Source organism: Callithrix jacchus, chromosome 19 (genome assembly GCF_049354715.1).
Source record: "Callithrix jacchus isolate 240 chromosome 19, calJac240_pri, whole genome shotgun sequence".
In the NCBI taxonomy this organism is placed as follows: Eukaryota; Metazoa; Chordata; class Mammalia; order Primates; family Cebidae; genus Callithrix; species Callithrix jacchus.
Window position 1 is genome coordinate 43,117,786 of NC_133520.1, and position 9,548 is coordinate 43,127,333.

Sequence of the window (9,548 nt, forward strand, 5' to 3'; positions counted from 1 at the left end):
GAGAGAGAGTTCATTTTGTGCTAAATCCTAAATGGAGCCCATGGGAATCAGAAAACTAAATATTTATGTCCTCATCTTATACTTCTTTTGTTGATATTAAATCTTAAGTTAATATGAGGAAGGGGAGAAGTAAACCAAATATTCACGTTTTGGGTATCAAAACCCTCAAAATTGGCAAAAATGTTAGCCTTCTGAGGGTGGGAAAGTATTTATTACTGTATCCCTAGTGTCTAGAAAAGTGCCTTGTACCTAGGAGGCCCTGGGAAAATATTTATGAATAAGAAAATGAATGAATTACTACCAAACACTTAAAGAAGAGTTAATATCGGCTGTGCGCAGCCGTTCATGCCTGTAATCCCAGCACTTTGGGAGGCCGAGTCGGGTGGATCATTTGAGGTCAAGAGCTCAAGATCAGCTTGGCCAACATGGTGAGACCCTATCTCTACTAAAACTACAAAAATCAGCTGCGTGTGGTGGCAGGCATCTGTAATTGCAGCTACTCAAGAGGCTGAGGTAGCAGAATTGCTTGAACAGGGAGGTGGAAGTTGCAGTGAGTCTAGATTTCGCCTCTGTACCCTAGCCTGGGCGACAGAGTGAGACTCCATCTCAAAAAGAAAAAGAAAGAGAAAATATCAAAACGATTCCAAAGAGTAGAATAGGAGGGAACATTTCCCAGTTTATTCTATGAGTCTTGTGTCACTGTAATACCAAACTAAAGACATTGAAAGGAAAGAAAACCACAGACTAATGTCTCTTGTGAATATACAGGCAAACAAAATACTAGAAAGCAGCAACATACACAAAGAATTAAGCATACGAAGAAATAGGATGTATCCTAAGGATGCAGGGTTGCTTTAATGTTTGAAATCAATGAATGTAATGCACCATATCAATATGATAAAAAACAAAAAGATCATCTCAATAGAGAAAGTATTTGACAAAATCCAACATTCTCTCTTGATTAAAAAACAGCCAACAAATTAGGAATAGAAGGAACTTCCTCAGCCTGCTAAAGGACATCCCCAAAAACCCACAAGGATATATGGTTCTCATCGTTTCTATTTAACATTGTGCCTGAGGGTCTAGCCAGGGCAATTCATCAAGAAAATAAAATAAGTGGCATCCAGATGGGAAACAAAGAAATAAAACTATCTCTAGTAACAGACAACCTGATTATGTATGTAGAACATTTTAAGATACCCTCTAAAACACTTGAAAAACTAATGCATGAGTTCATCAAGATTTCAGAATATAATATCAATATGTAAAGATTAATTATATTTCTATACACTTGCAACAAACAATCTTAAATGGAAAGTAAAACAATTTCATTTATAATAGCATCAGAAAGAATAAAATTCTTAGGAATAAATTTAACAAAGAAGTGCAAAGCTTCTATGCTCTGGAAGCTACAAAACATTGTTGAAATAAATTGAATAAGATTTCAATAAATTGAAAGAGATCCCAATTCCATAGACTGGGATACTGTTAAGATGGAAGTCCTCTCCAAATTGATCTACAGATTTAACACAATCCAGCTGGCTTCTTTGTAGAACTTGACATACCGAGTCTAAATTTCAGAACTGCAAGGGACTCAGAATAGCTAAAATAATCTTGAAAAAGGACAAAGTAGGGGAACTCGCACTTCCTGATTTCAAACTTCTTATAAACTAATGGTAGTAATCAAGAGAGTACTGCCACAATTGAGTAGAACGGAGGGACCAGAAATTAGACCAATGTATCTGTAGTTAACTGATTTTCAACAAGGGTGCCAAGATCATTCAATAAGGAAAGAAAAGTCTTTTCAACAAATGGTGCCAGGGCAATTGGCTATCCACCTGTGAAGCAATGAAGTTGGACCCTTGCCTTACACTAGGTAGAAACCTTAACTCAAAATGTATCAAAGACCTAGATGTAAGAGCTAAAATTATACAACTCTTAGAAGAGAACATGGAGATAAATCTTCAAGACCTTCAGTTTGGCAATGGCCCAATAGAGCAAAAGCACAGTCAAAGAAAAAATATCAATTGGGTTTCATCAATATCAAAAGCTTTCATACTCCAAAGGACACTATCAAGAAATTGAAAAGACCACCCACAGTATGAGAGCAAATTTTTGAAAGTCATATATCTGATAAGGGAGTTGTATCTAGCACCTATAAAAACCACATACCACTCAAGAATAAAAAGAGAACTAACTCAATTAAAAAATGAGCAGTAGCACATTTTATGTGCTTCTGTTATTTATACAAATGGCCAGTAGCACATAAAAAGGTACTTGACACCATTAGACATCATGGAAATACAAATCAAGACCACATTGAATTACTTCATACACACTAGAATGGCTATAACAAAAAAGTCACATAAAAACAAGTGTTGGTGAGGATACGGAGAAATTAGAACCTTTTTATGTTGCTGGTGGAAATGTGAAATGGTGTAGCCACTTTGGAAAACAGTCTGACAATCTCTCAAAATATTAAATATAGAGTAACTCAATGACTCTGCAATTCCAGTTTCAGGTCTATATCCAGGAAGAATAAAAACATACGTCCACACGAAAATTTATACCTAAATGTTCGTTGCAGCATTATTTATAGTAGCCGAAATAGCCAAAAGTTTGAAACAACCCTAGTGTCCATCAATTGGTGAATGAATAAGGGAATGTGGTAGATGTGTACAATGAAATACTATGTGGCTAAAAAAAGGTTCATAAAAATCACTGATACATACTACAACGTGAATAAATCTTGAAAACATGAGGCTTGGGGAAAGAAGTCAGTCATGAAAGATGGCAAATTGTCACTGCATTTGTATGAGTGTCTAGAACAGGTGAACTGTGGAGACAGAAGGGAGATGAGTGCTTGGTTATAGAAAAGGCTATGGTAGGGTTCAGTAGTAGTAGTGAAACAGTATGAGGTTTCTTTTTGGAGTGACGGAAATATTCTAAAATTGTGGTAATGCTTGTACAACTAACTCTGTGAATATACTAAAAACCACTTGTACACTTATGGTGTACATAAATGTACCATATGTACATTTATGGGTCAATTGTACCATAAGTGAATTATATCTCAAAGCTTTTATCAAAAAAGACTATCAATCAGTAACTGGAGAGTTTGAGAATTTAAACAGTCCATTATAAAAATAACTATGTAAAGAATACCCCAAGTTCTAAAATTAATCAATAAAACCGTTAGACATCACAAAAGATTTTACTGTTTTTAAGTTAAGTTCATTAGGGTTGAGCCTTTCAGACTGCTTGCATTTACTCTGAAGTTCTACCCAGCTCTCAGATTCTGTGGAGCTATGTATTAGGGAGGAACCTCTCATCAACCAATGTTGGGATGAGTGAAACAACATGATTCATTTATATACATTTCCAACTGGTAGAATAGAATTGGGTGGCACTGTGACAAGCTCTCTAATTCCTATAAAGCTGAGATCCCTGGTGGCCTAGGCTTAGCACAGTGTGGCTTTCAGAAGAACAGCAACCTGACATTTAACAGCAATTTTTGAAATGCAATTTTACTACGATGAATAATTCCCTAGATCATTCTCAATACGGAGCAAGCTTATTAAAATCTTTTTTCCACTTGCCTGTCTTTTGCAGCAACTCATGATCACAACAGTTACTCTTGTAGCTTTTTCCTCCCTTATCTGAACTCAGCCCTCTTTTCCCCTTTCAAATCTCTTTCCAACTTTGTCCTGGTGGCTCCTGGTTTTTTTTTGTTTGTTTGTTTCTGATTTTTAAATTTTTTTTTCCCTTGCTGTCTCCTCTTCTGTCTAGTTTATACTCATTGGCTCCAAATTATCCACCATTTCCTGTGTAAATAAACTCAGCTCACTTTGGTGCCTGTTAACATCCCTCCTGCCACTTATAACCCCATTTTCATACATCCAAGGAAGGTCACAAAGATGGAATTCACCTTAACATGCAAAAGGGGGGAGTCGCTGTAATGTCACTTTTCTGGTGATACCGCCCAAAACATCTACAAATTAGAAGTGACAGGTCAAGACCGGAGGTAGAGGCACCTATGGGAAGAGGAAATGGGCATCACCTGGTGCTTTCTGGAATCTTCTATTCGTCAGGGCAGCCAGAACATCAGTTGCAAGCAGGGGAAAGATGGCTTAGTTCTCTGTGTGCTCAGTGACTGTCAACCCAATTTGAAGAAAGATTATTTAAAATGGTAGAAGCCATGGATCCTCCATTCACATTCATCATCTTTGGAGGTCTGACCCCAAACCTTGAAGAAGGTGCCATAGAATTTAAAGGCACCTTAAAGATCTAGAAGAATCCAAAATGACTTATTTAAAACAGAGGCCTGAGGACGATGCTTCAAATGCCAACATAAAAACAGGCTGAAAGGGATAAGAAATCATTAATTCCAGGAGCATTCCGGCTGCTTTTCAGGTTGTCAGTCAATAGCACTTACTGAGTGATTGTCTGCTGTGTATCAAGCACCAAATTAGCCTTGAAATTGCACATTCTGCAAAGAGAACTCTCTCTCACCCCCCAAACCCCCCCGGCCACCACAAGTATATCTTTCTCTGCAAACAAACTACTTCTGGGCTTTCTGTGGCATTTTGGATCTCTCTGAACATCAGTTAAAGAGATTAGTGCCCTAATTTCACATAAATATAGGAGGCAGAGAATGCTCTCCTTGGTTCCCCTGCTTATTCTCCTCTTAAGTGGGTTAGAAAAATTTGGTCAAAGATGAAATTCACACTGGGATGGCCCAGGTTGACTTTAGATTTGCTTGATTAAAAACGATTTTCTGATGTGCCATCTATGTCTTAGGTTTTATAAGAGAAATCTTCCTACTTTGGTGTCTTTCATTGAGAGAAGACAATAGGCATCCTGTGCAGATGTGTGGGCATCACTGTTTAAAGTGTCAGTGGAGTTCTCTAAAGGAAGATGCCAGCAACCTCCAATCAGTTAATGAGTCTAGAGTCATTTGACATCTGCACTCATTGAGAGAATAACTTTTACAAGGGCCGAGGAACCAGCTATTCTGATCTGAACTCTTGTGTGCGTGTGTGTCCTCTATTTCCTTTTCCCAGCTCACCTTTTGTCTGTTTTTGAATTTGTTAGCACCGGTGAGTAAAGGTTAAAGGAGAGGGAAGGAACAGAAAGTCTTGCTAGTCAGACTCAACTGAAATGCTCTGGTGAGTCTGATAGGAGACAAATAGCAGAGTTCCTAAAAAAGAATCTGTGACTTCTACGCTTTCTGTGTACGGGAAATGAGCAGTAACAAGTAGCAAGATGGAAGTCTGTGACTTCTCATCTGCTTGTGGGTCACCATGTGCAGATGGCTGGCTGTTCCTCCCAGGCACCCTCTTGTACCCTGAGTTTCCACTTCCATTCTTTGTAAATTGAAATGCATCCTGCCTGGCCTTGGCTAACTTTAGGAAGGCATGCTTGGCTGAAGATGACTTTCTGAGTAGGAATCTCCACCATCACCCTTATGTTCAAGTCCGGTGGTCTTGTTTTCTTATCAAAATACAAGGCGAAGTCTTATCTGCAACCAGGGAGAGAGACTGTCTTTATAAGTAGGATTCCCAACTGCAGACTAGATATCAAGTTCCATCTTTCCTTTGAAACGCCTCAGCTGCCTTAACAAGATAAGATTCTATATATTTGTAAACTCCAGGTCCACGATAGGGGCTGGTAAATTGTGCCTTTCTAACATTGCCATGGATTTTGAGCTTGATTGGATGTATGTCTAATAAATGAATGGCATTAAGTCTTCAGGTCTGAAAAAGTAGGTGCTGCAGGAAATAAATAGCTGAGAAAATAGGACATTCTTTTTAAATGGTCTTCAGCAATTTACTTGTAAAATGTGAGGATTCTAAAAGAAGAAACTTCTTAAATTTGTAAAATAAAAAACATTATTACTTCTGGCAACTGAACAAAGAGTGCTCTGAATCAGGAGTTATCTGGGAGAGGTTGCACATGAATTCATTCTGCATCCAGTGGGGTATAGGCAGCACAGTAACCAGAAAGTGCACTGCAATCATTGCATGATATCTGATGTTGCTAAGGTAAGGACGATACCTTTAAATTAGTTTTTGTGTTGTGGGGGTTAGGGAAAAGGAGGAAAGGTGGGAAGAGATTTGGTTGTGGCTGGGTGCAGTGGCTCACGCCTCTAATCGCAGTACTTTGGGAGGCTGGGATGGGTGGATCATCTGAGGTCAGGAGTTCGAGACCAGCCTGGCCAACATGAGGAAAGCCTGTCTCTACGAAAAAACACAAAAATTAGCTGGGTGTGGTGGCTCACACCTATAATCCCAGCTACTTGGGAGGCTGAGGCAGGAGAATTGCTTGAACCCAGGAGACAGAGGTTGCAGTGAGCTGAGATCCTGCCACTGCCCTCCAGCTGGGAGACAGAGACTCCACCTTAAAAAAAAAATGGTTGTAAGCCTTTCAAATGTGCGGCAATTCACTGTGGTTCAAATGTGGAGAGTTGCTGCTGGGAAGGCTGGTACAGAGGAGGAAACTCCACTGAAATTGTGACTGCCAAAGTGTGTTTCCCATCCCTATAATCACGTGAATGTTCTGAAGCAATTTTTCGTAAAACATTGTTTCTGACAATTGCTATTTTAATTTTCCATTCTTTGCCTAGCTCATGGCTGTGAAAGTTGCTTAATAACTGCTTATTCTTGCTAAGAATGAACAGCATAGTAGACTCTCTACCACTTTCTGGATTGCCAAGAAATCTGATTCTTCTCAGTTTTATTATAGCTATTGCCTGGATTCACTGTAGCCATTGGGTATGAATTCTTGAGCATTTATTTGGGAGATTACAATTAATAAGGCATAGCCTGGGTTCTCAGGAGCTAATCATCTAGCAGGGAGGACAAGGAAATAGACACCTCAGTGCTTTAGCACTGGAGCCAGTGCTGTGCTGGGGTGTGGAAAAAGTACTACTAGAGGTAGAAGGCACAGGGAGGAGGTTCTCAAAGACCTTTATTCCGAGGAGGTTTAAGGACAGGGGCCCTCTGTAGAGAACAGTCACGTGTGAATACACGGGTCTTCAGGAAAGAATATTTCCACATCAGGAAACATAATGCTAGAATTTTAGCTATTTTACAGAGGTTAAATCTTGGACTCAGATTTAAAGTGCAAAAAGATGATTGAGTCACCAATTGTTTCAATACATGTTTCTTAGATACACTAACCACATGCAAGAAGTTCTCTCCGTACTCCAGAGCCTTCCATTCGCCCCACCTTAGCCACAGTAGGTTAACAGATTAAATACTGAGCACATAATGACCACTGCATCAGTGATAGATTGTATCCTGCCAAACCGAAGAGTTATGATCTTGCAGCTGGAGATGCTGTTTAGATGGTAGTACTTTGCTCCGTGTTCACACGGCCTGAGGCGTTGGAATTTTATATACAGATGCTGGAAGAAAGGAACTGATATGTGACAAATCAGTTGGAAAGCATCACAGGAGAGAGTTTCCCTGTCAATTAGAGGCTTTCCTAGAAGTGCCCCTACCTGTGGGTCACAGAAGGAGATCCTTATGGTGCTAGTTAGGAAGGGCTGTGGGGATGGGCTGTGGAAAGTCCCACAGTAGCAAGGAGGTGGCATTTTCAATAATTCTAAACCTCCTATTCTCAGAAAATCTCCTTCCATCCCTACAGAAGGCCCCTTTTGAAATTCAGAGGTACAGTACCCTTCCTCCACATCTCCTCTCCCTTGTGTGGGCCATACCTAGGGTGGACAAGGGATTACTGAACTGAAAACAGCAGTCTCCAGCTAAGCCAGGTTCTGGTGCATGTTCTCAAGAGCATGGCATGATGACAGTGCCAAGGCAGAGGTTGTGAGGCTGAGAGAAGACTGGCATTATTCCTGATGCCATGCAGAGGTTTAGAGCTAAGGTTGCAAGCAGGTGGGGATACTTGGTGGAAGCATCGTGTGCGTGGGTAGGATGCACGGAGGCACAAGGAGACAGACTCCATTCACTTTCAAGTATACCTGAACAGGTCGACCACTGTTAAAATCAGAGTATTTATTTATTTGTTCTTCCTTTCTTTTTTTAAAAAAAATGTTATTTTAAGTTCATGGGCACTTGTGTAGGTTTGTTATATGGGTAAACTCATGTCATGGGGGTTTGTTGTATAGATTATTTCATTACCCAGATATTAATTCTAGTTCCCATTAGTTATTTTTCTGATCCTCTCCCTCCTCCCATCTTCCACCCTCCAGTAGGCCCCAGTGTGTCTTGTTCCCTTCTATGGGTCCATGTATTCTCATCATTTAGCTCCTACTTATAAGTGAGAATATGCGGCATTTGGTTTTCTGTTTGTGCATTAGTTTGCTAAGGATAATGGCCTCTAGCTCCATTTATATTCTTGCAAAGGACATGATCTCATTTTTTACGGCTGCATAGTAGTCCATGGTGTATATGTACCACATTTTCTTGATCCAGTCTACTATTGACATTTAGTTTAATTTTGTGTCTTTGCTACTGTGACTAATGCTGCCTTGAACATATGTGTGCACGTGTCTTTATAATGGAATGATTTATAGTCCTTTGGATATATACCCAGGAATGAGATGGCTGGGTCAAATGGTGATTCTGTTTTCTGGTCCTTGAGAAATTGCCACACTGTCTTCCACAATGGTTGAACTAATTTACACTCCCACCAACAGTGCATAAGCATTCCTTTTTCTCTTCAGCTTTGCCAGTACCTGTTATTTTTTTCACTTTTTAATAATAGACATTCTGACTGGTGTGAGATGGTATCTCATTGTGGTTTTGATTTACATTTCTCTAATAATCAGTAATGTTGAGCTTTTATGCATATGTTTGTTAGCCACATGTATATCTTTCTTGAAAATTGTCTGTCCATGTCCTTTGCCGGCTTTTTAATGGGATTGTTTTTCTCTTGTAAATTTGTTTAAGTGCCTTATTGATGCTGGATATTAGACCTTGGTCAGATGTGTAGCTTGCAAAATTTTTCTCCTATTCTGTAGGTTGTTTACTCTCTTCATAGTTTCCTTTGCTGTGCAGAAGCTCTTTAGTTTAATTAGCTCCCATTTGTCAATTTTTGCTTTTGTTGCTATTGCTTTTGGCATCTTGGTCATGAAATCTTCGCCCATTCCTGTGGCCTTCTGGTATTGCCTAGGTTGTCTTCCAGGGTTTTCGTAGTCTTAGATTTTACATTTAAGTCTTTAATCCATCTTAAGTTGATTTTTGTATATGGCATAAGGACGGGGTCAAGTTTCAATCTTCTCCATATGGCTAGCCAGTTATCCCAGCACCATTTATTAAATAGGAAATCTTTTCCCCATTGCTTGGTCTTGTCAACTTTGTCAAAGATGAGATAATTAAAGATATGCAGCCTTATTTCTTGACTTGCTATTCTGTTCCTTTGGTCTATGTGTCTGTTTTTGTAACAGTACCATGTTATTTTGGGTACTGTAGCCCTGTAATATAGTTTGAAGTCAGGTAGCATGATGCCTCCAGCTTTGTTCTTTTTGCTTAGGATTGCCTTGGTTATTGAAGTTCTATTTTTGGTTTCATATGAATTTTAAA